The sequence below is a fragment of the Myxine glutinosa genome, chromosome 6, assembly GCF_964187855.1.
Source record: "Myxine glutinosa chromosome 6, kmMyxGlut1.1, whole genome shotgun sequence".
NCBI classification, from domain to species: Eukaryota; Metazoa; Chordata; class Myxini; order Myxiniformes; family Myxinidae; genus Myxine; species Myxine glutinosa.
In genome coordinates this window covers 113,151,293-113,168,702 of record NC_136266.1, presented here as the reverse complement: position 1 = coordinate 113,168,702, position 17,410 = coordinate 113,151,293, and the positions used below count along the sequence as shown (strand labels likewise).

Below are 17,410 nucleotides of genomic sequence, written 5' to 3'. Positions count from 1 at the left end.
GACTTCGAGACGGTACGTGATAGTTGGCTGCGGCTGGCTGATGCCACGTTTTTTTTTTCTAAGTGCCATGGATGCTGATGGACATAATAAAGGTATCGGCTGATCTCTCATCGTAATATTACCCGATGGAAATGAACTGTTTCTTTGTTTGTCATTTCCTGTGCAATAATGTCAAATTGATAAGTCAGACATCCTTTTCTATGGACAGCTGCTCTCCTTTTCGATGGCATCGTCTATTGATATGCATGTTCTTCTTTCATATAATTTTACACATTCACAATCAGTATTTCAACTCTTGCAGACATTGGAAAGGAAGTTGACTCACAGGCCAACTCTCTGGCTCAATCACAGGCCAACTCTCTGGCTCAATCACAGGCCGACGCACAGGCGATGTAATTGTGAGTAGCATTTTTGCACAAGTGAAAATTGATCTTTCTTCCTAACTCTTACTCGGACAAGCAAATCCCCTATGCCATCCATAATGGTACACTCTATCCATACACCACATCCTCCCTTCCGTGGATGTTCCACGGGTTTCGGCTAGTTATTTTTATTATTACTTCTACAACAACCATCTTATGTGAATCACGTCATATTGGTGAAAGAATGTACATAAATATAATATTCAAATGGTGTGACATGTCAGCTGTGAGGTTACGCCAAGGAGCAAATAATGATGTGACAAACAGAGGAAACAGAGGTATTTACCTTTTTAAGAGGTGAAAGTAAAAATCAGAAGAAAAGCAAGCTCTCATCAAGGCCAAGAAGGAAGGTCATCAATAAGGAATGCGTGTTCCCGAAGAGGTTAAATCAGCTGACAGGTGGCACCAGCGAGCAGTGAACCACACGAAAGTGGGGAGAGGGGTGAAGGCGACGCGGAGACGGATGGACCCTGCATTGTGGCGAGTAATAGGGTTCTGTAGCTTGAAATGGATCCAACCACCAGATTTGTCGTTTCTCTGCACCCAGGCCTTGATGAGGAAGCTCCTCTCATGCCCACCTTACAGCCTTTGGGTGAAACGCGAAAAGAGATATGGAGGCTGCTTGAGACCTGGGAAGGGAGGTGAGCAACACAACTTGCTGGCGAAGCAACGCACCTTCCGTTGATGCTACTTTGTTTGCATAAAATGCATAAATAAGTACCAACTCGACACTAGGTGAAGCCTTGGTCAAACATGAACAATTACTGCAACAACTAACCATTATACTGTATGATGATCACAAGGAGCAAAACAGCAGAGGACAAGATAAATGTAAAGATAAAAATAAGGGAAAAAAATTACGAACTCCTAGTCAACCACATCACATCAATCCCACCGCAATACCAACTTACTGCAACACAATCATCCTATAAAGCGGTTTATTTGATGTGCCACTTCGGCCAATGAGTGTTCCGATTACCTCTGTCACCAAGGTTATGTTTTCAACTCCGTCTATCTGTCTGTCTGACTGAACGGCATATCTCAAAAAGTTGCAGACAGATTCGGACGAAAATTGGTGGAGCGATTGCGTGTGTGGCAAGAACGAAATGATTAGATTTTGGTGAAGATCTGAACCCGTCTGTGGATACGATAAATTTTTAATTTATTGTTTTTGACTCGTCAACATTGAGTGATAGGGCCAAAAACGATATATAACATGATATTTCAAAAAGTTGTGGACGAATTATGATAAAACTAGGTGAATGAGTTGGTTAGATGACAAGAACAAGCGATTCGATTTTGGTTCGGGTCCGAATCCAGATCCGGCGTATCAGTGGATACAAAACAAACTGTTCAGCCTGGTGGAGATGTGCTCTCCACCGAGTGCTGTTCTAGTTTATACAGTCTTATGCGTACCTGAATAGTCTACAGGTAAACACACTCACGTCTGAGCTGTCGAGCCAAGGTTTGAATCACAACACAGTTATAAACTGTCATTCTGGTGCTTCACAGGCCGGGCGATTTGTCACTTGTGTGTGCTGCCATTCGGATGGACGTTTGACTGGGTGTTCCGTCTGCCAGCATTGGGTGGTGGACGTTGAAGATACCACGGTGTCATTTTTCAAGAGTAGGCAAGTTATCGCCTGCACCCCACTTCTCTCATGTCTCTCTCCGCCACATTCTTCACACTTAAATTTTTGTGGGTCTCCATGCCTCCTGCCAACTGCATCCACATCAAAGACCTGCCTCACCGCATCCCTCTCCTCCTCCTCCCCTTTGAACTCGTATCTCAAGAGATGCGCCTCTAATGCCCCTCACCAATGTCTCTTACTCCTGTCCACTGCTTGAGATAATCATTCGTCTTTCTTGCTTTCAGAGATCCACATTAGCCCTTTAAGCGTCATCCTATCCTATATACATGTAGATATACAGTGCATTCAGAAAGTATTCAGACCCGTTCACTTTTTTCACATTTTGTTATGTTGCAGTCTTATGCTGAAATCGTTTAAATTCATTTTTTCCCTCATCAATCTACACTCAATACCCCATAATGACAGAGAGAAAACAGGATTTTAGAAAGTTTTCCAAATTTATTAAAAATAAAAAACTGAAATATCACATTGACATAAGTATTCAGACCATTATCTCAGTACTTAGTTGAAGCACCTTTGGCAGCGATTACAGCCTCGAGTCTTCTTGGGTATGACGTGACAAGCGTTGCAAACCTGGATTTGGGGATTTTCTGCCATTCTTCTCTGCAGATCCTCTCAAGCTCTGTCAGGTTGGATGGGGACCGTCGGTGGACAGCCATTTTCAGGTCTCTCCAGAGATGTTCGATTGGGTTCAAGTCAGGGCTCTGGCTGGGCCACTCAAGGACCTTCACAGAGTTGTCCGTAAGCCACTCCTGCGTTGTCTTGGCTGTGTGCTTGGGGTCATTGTCCTGTTGGAAGGTGAACCTTCGGCACAGTCTGAGGTCCTGAGCGCTCTGTTTCAGGTTTTCATTCAGGATATCTCTGTACTTTGCTCCGTTCATTCTTCCCTCAACCCTGACCAGTCCCCCAGTCCCTGCTGCTGAAAAACACACCCACAGCATGATGCTGCCACCACCATGCTTCACCGTTGGGATGGTATTGGGCAGGTGATGAGCAGTGCCTGGTTTCCTCCAGACATGACGCTTAGAATTGAGGCGAACAGTTCAATCTTGGTTTCATCAGACCACAGAATCTTGTTTCTCACAGTCTGAAAGTCCTTTAGGTGCTTTTTTGCAAACTCCAGCGGGCTTTCATGTGTCTTTCCTGAGGAGAGGCTTCCGTCTGGCCACTCTGCCATAAAGCCCAGATCGGTGGAGTGTTGCAGTGATGGTTGTCCTTCTGGAAGTTTCTCCCATCTCCACACAGGATCTCTGGAGCTTCGCCAGAGTGACCATCGGGGTCTTGGTCACCTCTCTTACCAAGGCCCTTCTCCCCCGATTGCTCAGTTTGGCCGGGCGGCCAGCTCTAGGAAGAGTCCTGGTTGTTCCAAACTTCTTCCATTTAAGAATTATTGAGGCCACTGCGCTCTTGGGAACCTTCAATTCAGCAGAAATTTTTTTGTAGGCTTCCCCAGATCTGTGCCTCGACAGGATCCTGTCTCTGAGCTCTGCAGGCGGTTCCTTCGACCTCATGGCTTGGCATTTGCTCTGATATGCATTGTCAGCTGTGACATTATGTAGACAGGTGTGTGCCTTTCCAAATCATGTCCAATCAATTGAATTTACCACAGGTGGACTCCAATCAAGGTGTCGAAACATCTCAAAGATGATCAAGAGAAACGGGAGGCACCTGAGCTAAATTTCAAGTGTCGTAGCAAAGGGTATGAATACTTATGTCAATGTGATATTTCAGTTTTTTCTTTTTAATAAATTTGCAAAACTTTCTAAAATCCTGTTTCCTCTTTGTCATTTTGGGGTATTGAGTGTAGATTGATGAGGGAAAAATGAATTTAAACGATTACAGCATAAGGCTGCAACATAACAAAATGTGAAAAAAGTGAAGGGGTCTGAATACTTTCTGAATGCACTGTATGTAGGGCACCCCTTTCACATGATGGGGTATTACATGTGTGGATCAGTGACAAAAAACTCAATTTAACCCATTTAAAATTCAGGCTGTAACTCAGTGTAACACAACAAAATGTGAAAAAGCCAAGGGGTGTGAATACTTTCTGAAGGCACTGTATATCTATATAGGAAGGCAATGGCAAACCACCCCGTATATTAATCCCCTGCCAAGATAGCTTCGACATTACTGAACCTGCCTCCCGGCAGAACATCAGAATACATTGCATACATACATAAATACATACATACAGTACATACCATACAACTACAACCTTAACGGCCAAAATTATTCCTGCTGGTGGGGTAAGCTGGGGAATGCTTCTCCTTCAAGTCTTTCACAAACTGGTTGATGAAACGTAATAGAGTAATACCCGTCTTCATTGAGCACGAAATTCACGCTTTCATATCACGGACGAGTAATGCACAAAGATGAAGCGTGGGGTTAAAGGTTCGCAAACAGGGCGCGATTTGTGCCCGGAAAATGCAAAACAGCCACATGTGGGATGGGAATTAAATGAAGCACAATAAGTGACTTTCCAATACATTGTGGCGGATGCTTCGTGGTAAGTTAGCGCTGTAAGCTTGTTAAGGGTAACATTGCACGGAGTAGCGAGGGGCTGAGCAAAGGCAGGGAGCATGAGGGACATTCATCAAAGAGAGCATGAGGTGCGATGTTGCAGGAGCGAACTGCAGAACAGGAAACGCTGATGTAAGGATAACATGTGCTCAAGAATGAACACAAACAGAGTGTGTGTGTGTGTGTGTGTGTGTATGTGTGTGTGTGTGTGTGTGTGTGTGTGTGTGTGTGTGTGTGTATGTGTGTGTGTGTATATATATATATATATATACACACAGTGCCTATAGAAAGTCTACACACCCTCAACATTTTTACCTTTTGTTGCCTTATAGCCTGGAATTAAATGGATTAAATCAGGCTTTTTCCACCTTTATTTATACATCATAACCCAAAACATCCAAGTGAAAAACAAAATGTACAAATTTCAGAAAATTAATTAAAAACACAAAACTAGAATATCTTTGTTGGATAAGTGTCAAGCCCCCTTATAATAGTAATTGTACATGAGCTCAGGTGTAACCAATCACACACCAAGTTAATTGGCCTCCACCTGTGTTAAATTGTAGTGATTCTGATTATCTCAAAATCAAATCAGCTGTTCCTGTAGGTTTGCTCTGATGGCTCGTGCATTTCATAGCAAAACAAAGCAAAGAATCAACCAAGAGCACCAAGGAGCACCAACTCAAACCGAGACGGAATTAAAATGTACAAATAAACAGGTTTAATGAAAGAAATGCCGGTAACAAAGAAAATGCACGATAAACTAAATTCCTAATTGGAGCGCTCCCATACAGACCCCAATACCGATAAAGGGAAATATAACTGAAAAATAAATAGGTGTGGTTTGTGGCACTTACCTCAAATCGGCTGGTGTATCTCGTCAGGAATCGTCAAAGATCGTCTGATGCCTTGGCGGGAAATGCACATTCGTTGGCACGAACTAGGCCTCACTGCGCGTCTGCTCACTCCTGGCCTCGCCGAGAATGCAGCAAGCAGGCAGCGCCCGTCCACTCGTCGTTCTTGCTTGGGAAACCGCAAAAGACCTCCCGTGATAAAGGATAAAGTTGTGGTGGAAAGGCACAGACAGCGCAGTGGATGGGTTAAAAATACTTCAAAGGCCTTGAATATCCCTTGGCGCACAGTCAAGACAATCAATAAAAAGTGGTGGTACCATTCCACCAAGACACTGCCTAGATCAGGCTGTCCCTCCAAACTGGATGACCAGGCAAGAAGTAGACCGATCAGAGAGGCCACCCAATGGCAACTTCGAAAGAGCTACAGACCTTTATGGCAAATATTGATCACTACGTGATCACATGTGACAACAATATCCCAAGCACCAGGTCTGGCCTGTATGGTAGGGTGGAAAGAAGAAATCCATTACTCAAAAAAGCCCACCTTGAGTCCTGTTTGAGGTATGCAAAAAAAAACACTCCAGAGATTCTGAAGCCATGTGACAAAAAGTTTTGTGGTCTGACGAAACTTGTATGGAACTTTTTGGCCGAAATGCAAAACGTTACATTTGGCACAAAGCCAACCCAAAGGACACCATCCCTACTGTGAAGCATGGTGGTGGAAGCATTATGTTATGGGGATGTATCTCATCAGCAGGGACTAGGAACTTGTCAGGATAGAAGGGAAAATGGATGGAGCAAAATACAAAAAAATAAGAGAGGAAATACTGCTGTCCTCTGCAAGAAAGCTGAAATTGGGACGGGTTCACCTTTCAGCATGACAACCTGAAGCACAAAGCTAAAGATACACTGGAGTGGCTCAGGAACAAAAATATAAATGTCCATGAGTGGCCCAGTCAGAGCCCCGCCCTAAATCCAATCGAAAATCTGTAGCATGACTTGAAGATTGCTGTCCATCAACGCTCCCCACACAACTTGACTGAGCTTGAACAGTTTTATACAGATGACTGGGCAAATATTGCCCAATCAAGGTGTGCAAAGTTGGTAGAGACCTATTCCAACAGCTTCACAGCTGTAATTGCTGCAAATGGTGCTTCCACCTATCCAACAAAGATATTCTAGTTTTATATTTTTAAATAATTTTCTGAAATTTGTAGAATTTGTCACTTGGAAGTTGGGGGTTACGACATGTAAATAAAGGTGTAAAACGTCTAATTTAATGCAATTTTATTACAGGCTATAAGGTAACAAAAGGTGAAAATTTGAAAGGGGGTGTAGACTTTCTATAAGCACCGGTACAACTAATATCATATCATATTGTCGCGTGACCATCTTTGATTAATATCAGGCGGTCACGGATGCCGATCGCGAAGGCCTTAACCCCTGAGGCGAAAACTCAATGGCGGATTCCAGAACCAAAAAGCTACACCAAGCGCGTGGGATGGAAGGGAGCGGCGAGAGCCCTGCAGCCTTATCTATTAAATCAATAGATATCGGGACATCGGGACAAGGTGAGCAGTCAAAACGCCAACATGGCCCATGGGTGTCCATAAGGGTGCGACCCACAATCCATCCTTCGGTCCCCCTGCGAGGAACACGGCTGCACCAGCCCCAGCTGGCCAATGTGGTGAGCACCTGTTGCCACAACACACACTACCGCACACACAACCTCGGCCCTGGGGGAGACAGTCGCAGTGCGTGGCATTCCCCTCACGTCACCTACGCCGACCTCTCGTCCCCCAGTCCACAGAACTGCAGCCCCCCCCCCCCCAGTGCTCACCCACACTTGACCACACCAAGGTCCAGTCAACAGCCATGCTCCTTCAGGAGACCCACCCAGAAGACATGGTCCACACCCCTCGGACACGCACAGCACCACGTTGACCCTCAACTACACAACTACATCCCCATGATCCCACGTCCCAAATATCGGCACAGTTGCCCCCGCAACCAGTTGAAAGCTGTCTTGCTACCCTATCAATTTTATCACAGCCTCCAACACTTTGGTCTACACACCTGGATCACTAATGGTGTCACAAAACAGTGTCCACCATTTCTCTTCACAAAATTCACCCTTAAATTTGCATCTAACCCACAGATTACCCGTGCCAAACATTTTTCACATTTCACTAACCTCACCAAAGAAAGATGCTTTGCCATACACATGCCAGCCGAGCATGGCCCATATGCTCGGCTCGTTACACATTTCCGATCACATCAACCCCATGGCTCTCTTCCCAACCCGAGTCCATAAATCATAACGGAACATCTGTGGAAGATCATTCTCACCATCATCACATTCCACAGTTGCCCCAATGGTTGTTCGGCAGGCTATCTCCATCCCTGTCCATGTGGACTGACCCGCGTCCATAGACCAGCACAGCATGGCAGGTCACCACATGCCGGCTGTCCCAGAGTCTCAGGGAGAGGGTGCCAGGCCGCATGCCCGGGTGGTCACTACATTAGGCCCAAGTTGGCCGTCCGCAGTGCCACCACCAAAGCGCGACCCACAACACCTCCTCCTAGTGGTCCTCAATATATGCCATCCCAGGCTTGAGAAACCACCTCGGACCCCGTGGAGGTCTTACCCCCCACCAGGGTCCTGTGACCCTGACGGCCCGAGCCACCCGCTCGGACTGCGCCCCGTTGGACAAGGGATGCCACACTCCACCAGACCCCCCGTGGGGCCCAGGTCGTACCATGCCACCCATGGCTGGACCCCACGTCCAAATCTCGCCAGCCCAGCCCCCCCAGCTGGCTGGCATCACCAAATTTTGAAAGGGGCAACTTTTGCCCGAGGCCATCACCAATGACCTCCCCATGTCCAAATCCCGCAGCCCTGGGACCAACTCCAACCAAGGCTGCTCCAAATCAAATTCCCATTTAAATTTAATTTTAAATTTTCTTTCAGAAATTTTGATCCTCATTGCCAAACCTCAGCTGCAGGTAACAACCTCCACCACCGGTTGTTCTGCCCCTCCCTGCAACTGTTCCAAATTCCCTATTGGACCAAATATCCTGAGGCTCGATCTGCCGAACCTCCAAGGTCCAAATCCAGCCCGGAGCCAACACACTCCCCCAACTGGTTCTGCAATTTCGGAGCCTCTGTTACCCAATCGGTGAGCACGGTGAGGGTCCCCTTGGTCATTCCAACCTCCTCCTCAGACCAACTCACCTGATCACACAGGCTCCTTTGGGCCCGGTCAACCTCGCCCTCCATGGGACTGTCCCAGGTCCTCAGCCGCTGAATCACATCATCCTCATCATCATCCCCCATCAATTCCGGCTCCGACAGGTCTTCCCCAATATCCCCAATAAATACCTGGTCCGGCTCCATTGCATGGACCCCCAATAATGTTACCCCTTCTCGCTCTGCTCCACCGCCCTGGTACTGCACCATTTCGAATTCATCTCCCGGTTGGGGTGTTGTGACATCCACCCCGTCCCGACAAACAACCAGGCCAGCAGGTGGGAAACATTCCCCATTACCTTTTAATTCTCCCTTCACCTCCTGGCACTCCACGCTCACCTGTGAGCATGCCCCGTTTACCTGTAGGCATTCCCCGTTCACCTGTGGACACCACGTTTACCTGCAGGCATTCCCTGTTCACCTGTGGACACTCCACGTTTACCTGCAGGCATTCCCCATCTACCTGTACACATTCCCCATCCACCTGTGGATATTCCCCATTAGCCTCTTCACATGCCGTTCCTGGTGCAATTCCCAATTTGCCTCCCCCCCCCCCCCCCATTCCGATTCGCATTCTGCCACCTTTGGCTTCTCCTGTGCCCCATCGGGCACAGTGCTCCTGTGCCAAATCTCTTCATTTCTCCATTTAGTTCACTCCCCTGGGACTCCATTTTATTTTCCAATCCCCCAATTTTTTTTTCTAGTCGCTCAATGCGCTCACCCTGAGCCCTCATGTTGTCATTTCATTTCCTGAATGTCTGCACTGGTTTGTTCACTGCGCTCAGTCTGAACATTCATTTTGTTTTCCACCCCTCCAATTTTATTGTTCATTTCTTTCATAATACTAAAGATTCGATCCCATGGCTGCTTGGGTATCAGGACCGCTCCAATTGTTCCCGGCTCCCCGGTAGGGGAGGGGGATAAGTTGGTGCTCGGGACGGGGGAGGTTCCCAGACTCACCTATAATTCCCCTATTTCCGGCTCACTCCCTAAACTGACAGAAGCCTCGCTACGCACCTCCATTTCATCGACCTCCGACATCCGCTTTGAGGAAGGTCGTTTCTCGCACGCGTATTTATTTTAATTCCAAAACAAAATTTAAATTTGTCGAAGACGCGATATCGCGCTCCGTATGTCCAATTTACTATACAAATTTCTCCGCCTCGACTACAAAAAATTTTGTTTCCCAATTCTCCAAACTCTGACACCAATTTTTTTTAGGATTCAATCCCACTCCTGACACCAAATGTCGCGTGACTGTCTGATTAATATCAGGCGGTCACGGATGCCGATCGCGAAGGCCTTAACCCCTGAGGCGAAAACTCAATGTTGGATTCCAGAACCAAAAAGCTACACCAAGCGCGCAGGATGGAGGGGAGCGGCGAGAGCCCTGCAGCCTTATCTATTAAATCAATCACCCGGAAACTGCGTTCAAGTATGTACAGCAACGCACCTGGTCACAGCAACGCACACGATCGCACCTCCTGTCTGCAAACCCTGGCTAAATCACCTGAGTTCATCCCCACCGTACAAAACAACATCAAGCTCACCCTGTTCAATACCCGGTCCCTCAACAACAAAAGCCTCATCCTGAACGACTACATTCTGGATAATAAACTGGACTTTCTCTGTCTCACTGAAACCTGGCAACAACCTCTCGACTACTTCTCACTCAACCTCACTACACCCAATGGATATTCTTACATCAATAAACCACGCTCGGAAGGCCGAGGTGGTGGAATTGCCGTAATTCACCGACAAGACATCAAGACCAGCCTCATCTCCATCTCATCTGCTCCATCATTTGAACACCTGGCTTTTAAACTCTCTGGTCACACACAGTCAGTCATGGCTGTCGTCTACCGCCCTCCCAAACCACACCCATCATTCCTGTCTGACTTCTCCTACTTTCTGACCCAGCTCTGTTCCCTCTCCCCCTCAATCCTCCTCCTCGGTGATTTCAATATCCACATGGACTCCACTGACTCCACAATAACCACTGACTTCACTGATTTACTCACCTGCTTTAACCTCACTCAACATGTCAACTTTCCTACCCATAACCGTGGGCACATTCTGGACCTTGTCTGCTCTACTGGATTAATTTTGCACCATCTCTCTGGCTCCGACCTCACCCTCTCTGACCACTTAGCCATCACTATGACCATCAACATCCCCACCCCAGCACCAAGGCATTATCGCACTATCAACTTCCGTAAGCTAAACGCTCTTTCACCTACCTCATTCTCATCCACCCTCTCTGAAAAAATGTCCACTTCTCCCTTCGTTGACCTCCACACCCCTTCTGACCTCACTGACTACTAAAACCACACTCTCTCCTCCTGCCTTGACCAGCTTGCACCTATAAAAACCAAAACAGTTTCTTTCACCCATTCTGCTCCCTGGTTTACCCCTGAACTCCGCCTGATGAAAACTCGTGCTCGCCAACTTGAAAGACTCCGCAATAAAACAGGTCTCACAATTCACTCCCAAGCCTACAAGGACCACCTACAACACTACAAAGATGCCCTCTCCCACGCCCGCTCCGCCTACTACTCTCAAATTATCCACTCTGGCTCCGGAAACCCAAAAGCACTCTTCTCTACAATAAACAAACTCCTCAGCCCCCTGGACACCACCACCCAGTCATTCACAGTAGACAACTGCATCTCCTTCCTTTCATTCTTCCAATGCAAAATTGACAACATCTACAACAGCTTAACCACCACCGCACCCGCTCCCCCTCAAACCACCTGCCCCCCCTTACCCTGCCAACCCCTGTCTCAATTCTCCCCAGTCTCCCCTACTGACCTCTCTGAACTCCTCATAGGAATGAAAACTGCCACCTGCACTCTTGACCCCATCCCCTCCAGCTTTGTCAAGGCCTCCCTTCCTGCTCTCTCTCCACTTATCACTGCAACAATAAACTCCTCCCTGTCTACAGGCATCGTCCCACCATCCCTCAAAATTGCTGCTGTTACCCCCATTCTGAAAAAACCTGGACTCAACCCTGACACCCTAAACAACTTCAGACCCATCTCCAACCTACCCTTTCTGTCAAAAGTTTTGGAACACGCTGTAGCCACTCAACTCAAACATCACCTATCTGCCAATAACCTGTATGAAACATTCCAATCCGGATTCCGCTCCAACCACAGCACTGAAACTGCTCTCCTCAAAATCACCAACGACCTTCTCCTCTCCTCTGACGCTGGCAACCTCAACATTCTCATCCTCCTCGACCTCAGCGCCGCCTTTGACACCAGCAATCACACCATCCTCCTCACCCGACTTGAAACCACCTTTAACATTACCGGCACTGCCCTCTCTTGGATCAAATCATACCTCTCTGACAGACGCCAGTTCATCTCCATCAATAACTGCAAATCCCCCACTGCTCCCCTCCCCCAAGGTGTCCCCCAAGGTTCAGTTATTGGACCCCTCCTCTTCATCCTTTACCTGTCTCCCCTCGGTCACTTAATCCGCCGTCATGGTCTCCAATTCCACTGCTTCGCCGATGACATCCAGCTTTTCATCTCCACCAAGTCCATCTCCACCGCCACCCACTCTATCCTGACAAACTGCATCACTGAAATAAAATCTTGGCATCATCTTTGACCAAACCCTCTCCTTCGACAAATACACTAAACACATCGCAAAGACAGCCTTCTTTCACCTGAAAAATATCGCCCGTCTCCGTCCATCCCTCTCCTCCACGGCTGCAGAAACCCTCATCCACGCCTTCATCACCTCCCGTCTGGACTACTGCAAAAGCCTCCTCTATGGTTCACCCTCAATAATCACCAATAAACTCCAATACATTCAGAACTCCGCTGCCCGTCTACTCACCCATTCCCGGACCCGTGACCACATCACCCCCATCCTTTAGAAGCTTCACTGGCTCCCTATCCCCCAGAGAATCCAGTACAACATCCTCCTCTTGACCTACAAAGCCCTCCATAACCTGGCCCCATCCTACCTGGCTGACCTCCTCTCCAGACACACTCCCACCCGCATGCAACCTCTGCTCTGCTGGTACCAACCTCCTGACCCCCCCCCCCCCACCCCCCATCCGGACCAAATTCAGATCCTGGGGGGACAGGGCCTTCTCCATCGCTGCTCCCACCCTCTGGAACTCACTACCTCACACCATCAGAGACTCCTCCTCACTCACCACATTCCAAACATCACTCAAGACCCACCTGTTCAACACTGCATTCAACATTGAACCCACAGCATTTAACCCCTGACTATCTCTTCTCCTTCTCCTTCCTTTTGCTTTGATTATTTACCTATTGATTTTTGTCCTTTTGCACTTGTTTTTTGTACTTTGTCAAAGTGTCTTTGGGCTTCTTGAAAAGCGCTATATAAAATAAATGTATTATTATTATTATTATTATTACAGCAAAATAATATAAGGGTTTATTGTAATAAGAACCGGGACAGGGAAACGCGATGATAAACCTAGTGTCATAATTTGGGATCCCACACACACAGATATCAAATACAGACGAGGGAGTATGAACTACAAAAATAACACGTTCGTTATGTAAAGTGTAACCGCGGAGCTCGGGCTTATCTGGTCTTTGTCGTCTTGTCTTTGGCTGCCGTCCAACACGGCTCCGTTCGGCCCCGATGTACCCACGAGGCCTCACTCCAAATTCCACAAGCGCCGCGAAGGCCCGAGCCAGTGCCCACTCCGTTCGCACACGACGAGGTCCCTCGCTCCAAACTCCAAAGCACCGAGCATCGCTAGAGATTGCCAGAGCACGAGCGTAGATGTCCAAACACCAAGAGAGCAACTCAACTACTGGTCAACTCAGGCTGTGAACTGCGAACCAAACTGCCAGGGACAGGAATCTGCCCACTCGAGATCGCACCGGGACTGCCAGGGCCAGGAATCTGCGCGCAGAGTTCCGCGCGCTCCTTTTATAACCTCGGGCGGTGACATCAGACTCGGCGCGGCACCCAACCAGAGCCTCATAACTTCCCGCCCTTTGTCGACCCGCTTCGCGCCTTCCGCATCCATTTGCGCCAACAGATCACAGCCCTCCTGGGTGTGGTACTCAAGGTGTATAGACCTGTCGGAGGTGTAAACGGCGGCGGCCATGCGGCGGTGTCCTGGCCTGGTTTCTTCCTAAGTCATGTCAGGGAAGGGCGTTATTTCGTGTTGCGCTAAGGATCCGTCGGAATGTCTATGTTGGTCTGCAGTGCCAAAAGGGACAAAGGTTTGGCTAACCAGGTGAGGACACACAGGGGCGCTACTCTTTAATCCCTAACTCAACTTAACACACAAACCTCCTGATAGATTCACAAGTATACTCCTTACCCGACAAAACGCCTTCACATGAACTATTACATGTAGTTTTCCTTACCGCAACACCTCGAAACACGTTAGCTACTCAGCTCTATCTGCTCTACATATCACTACCCCACCAGACATAACAATATCACATCACATCATATCATATATATATATATACAGTATATGATGACCACTCCTTTTCAGATGCGTAGGGCTGCCAAAGCAATTTCTTGGCTATTGGGCACAGTCCTGGACCGGTTGCCACTGTCATGCATATGTACAGTCACGTGAAAAAGTAAGTACACCCCATGTAAAGTTTTGGCTTTTTCAACATATTTCAACATACAGCTATTTGATCTTCATTTCAACAATATTGATAGATAAAGGTGATATAATATAACAAATATCATAAAACATTTACATTTTGTAGTCCATGTGTTACGTACTACTCCCCAAACCCCGGTCACGGTGTATCTCCGAGCCCCGAGAGGAGTCACGGCAGAAAGATGTGTTATTCTGTATGTCAAAGAACAATGGTGAACCCACACCAATTGTTACCAACAAACAAGTATTGTAGTAAGATCACACAAGAATAACAGTACAAAAACAATAGTAATCAATTGTACAACAAATATATCATTCCTATGATGGTACCATCAGTTTCGTACAATGTAACTCACTGTGCTCCAAGTGAGCGAAAAAAGAACATTCCCAATGTCTCTATCCCGAGTATCCCAGCATCAAGCCAAAGTCGATCCGCTCCAGTGATCGTCAGAATGATGTCGTATCGAGACCAGAATCCCGTTCGGTTGACAGTGACAGTCACGCTGCCAAAGATGCGCGAAGGTGCCCTCAAGGCGATTTGGAAATCACCCCTTTGGATATGGACGTTAAACGGCTCCCTTTACGGCGAACCGCAAATTTCCACTCAAAATCCACGTTACACACACACACCAGCTTAACTTCTGGATGCGGTGAAATGGTTGAAGCGAGGCAAAGAGCCCAGAGTGATGCGAAATCAGGCGCGAGACAAAAATGGCCAACGGGCCTCTTCTCGAGGCGCAACTGCCATCAAACAACGATTCTCTTCGGAATCAACCGCAAAACCTGACACGCAGGTTGATCTGTCACAGCGATAACAACTCTGTCGCAGGAATCCCTTTCCCGGAAACCCGAAGTTCACTCGTGACCCTCGTTCGCCAAAGTTTGCTCAAGACCTCGAAGCAGCTCGGCTTCTTGTCCGACTCACTCGCTCCGCCTCCTTTTCCTCTTCTTCCTCTTTGTCTTCGTCCGGTTCCGGTTTCTTTTAAAACATTAACTTTTTTTTCCTTTTGAAAATAGTAATCTCTATTTCACTTAAACGACAACAATAGTAGTACATGCAACCAAAAATGTTTACAGTGGATGAGAACCACAACAACAGAAGTGACGAATCCGTAACACTTCCCCCCCTCAAGAAAGAAATTTTGAACATCGTGAAAACTTTCTTTGCATGCAAAAACTCTTTTAACAAACAAAAGTAATACTCACCCCCAAAAGATCAATTCACGTGAACAACAATAATTAATATTCCCCAAAATAAAGCAACAAAACTTCCAACAACCTACAGGAATTTCCAAAGTTAGTTCACTCTGGATAAAGCATCAGCATCGACATTGTCCCTGCCCTTTACATGCTCAATTTCCAAGTTGAACTCCTGCAAAGCCAAACTCCATCTCATCAACCTCTGATTTTATTTTTCATTTTTTGAATGAAGGTTAAGAGGTTGTGACCAAAAATCCAAAGAAAAGCAAATCTATAGCACTTTTTGAAGGAGGCCGAGCTGAGAGCCAGGTTTCATGGTGGTTGGGTGGTGAGGCCTGGAAGTATTCACTGCATGGACGCATTTAGGAACGTGGAGTTCATGAGTTAATCCATGTAAGAATCTTTGCTCGGCGCTCCTGAGCACTCAGTGCTTCCAACTCTTCTCTTGATCATAAAAATCATAATCACAGTTGTGGAGTCGGGTGTTGTAGTCACGTGAGTAGCGGTCCCCATCTCGGCTACCACCGTAATTGTCATCCCATCGAGAGTTGCCAAAACTGCGCTGCTGCTGCTGGGAGCCTCCGTAGTAATCACGACTGCGGCCGCCACCAAAACTACTACTCCCACCCCGGGAGCCATAGCCACCCCTGAAACTACCTCCACGTTTTCCTCCTCTGCAGCCCCCTCAACGCCCATGGCCTGCCTTCTCTACTGTTATGGTCCGACCATCCAAATCCTTGCCATTCAAATCCTTTTCTGCATCTTTGGCGTCCTTTGTGTTTTCAAACGTGACAAAGCCAAACCCTCTCGACTTTTGCGTCTCCCTGTCTTTTATCAGCAGCACTTCCAAGAGTGGTTCATATTTGCCAAAGATAGAGTCCAGAACATCTTCACTTGTGTCAAAGTTCAGTCCACCTACAAAGAGCTTGCCAACATTGCCTCCATCCATGACTTGTATGTACTGACACTTAGTTTCAGGGTACTCGACAAGACGTGCCTGTGCAAAGCGTGACGTCAGTACCTTCTCCTTCTCTTCAGAGCGCTTCCTGACCATAGCACGAGTCGCGGCACAGGATGGAAAGATACCCGGAATCTCCTGCTCTAACTGTGCGGTGTTATTTTCCATACTAGGCTTTTCAACCAACGTTGGATTACCAGAAACTCGACCACTGGCCAAATCATTCCCGATAACAAAAGAGATTCCCTTTACAGGAAGAGTGGCTTGTAAACCTATGGTGACTGGTCCTGACACCAAATCAGACTTTAAATGGATGACATGAAGTGGAGCTTTAACATAGCCACCAACACCCTGTAAAAGAACACTAACACCAGTTGCCGTCTTCTCTGACAATGGCAAAATGCCCTCAAGCATCAAAGATTGATGTGCTCCTGTGTCCCTCAATACCCTAACAGGTCTCTGGTTCGTTAAGTCTCCATCCAGTGACACAAACCCCTCTGAAATAAAAGGTTTGTAACCCTCTTGAACAAGGTCGTTCTGTGATGCCGTAACTTTGGCATGGGAACCTTCACAAGGCACTGTCCTCCAAGGACGATTTCTCGCATTGGTCAATGCATTCGGAGTTGTACTAATTTGACTCTGCTCCTGATTTTTCCTTTTCAGGGCGTAACATTGGGACATCAAATGTCCAGGTTTCTTGCAAAAAGCGCAAGTAGGCCCGGAGGAAAGACTCTTGGTCTGCCTCGGGCCCCCCGGAAGATAGGTATGTCTTGGAACTGCAGTCTTCTGATCCCTAAAAGTCACGGTATCAGCTTTGTCCCCATAGTCCTCTCTAGGCCGCCTCCATGAAAATTTGTTCTCCGAACCTGATTTACCATAACTCCCCTGACTAACTCTAGGCGGGAAGTTAGGTTTGTGGAAC

The 17,410-nt window shown here is 47.2% G+C and overlaps 1 long non-coding RNA gene across 1 annotated transcript in view; it reads right to left on the bottom strand.

Moving 5' to 3' along the window:
- Window positions 1–546: 546 nt before the first annotated feature.
- Window positions 547–17,410, bottom strand: part of LOC137429254 (uncharacterized) — a 77,388-nt gene continuing 60,524 nt past the window's right edge. The window contains exons 2-3 of the long non-coding RNA XR_013623727.1: window positions 5,455–5,640; window positions 547–1,051 (exon numbers count right to left, since the gene is read on the bottom strand). This is a non-coding gene — a long non-coding RNA (uncharacterized LOC137429254). The remainder of the gene's footprint in view (window positions 1,052–5,454; window positions 5,641–17,410) is intronic.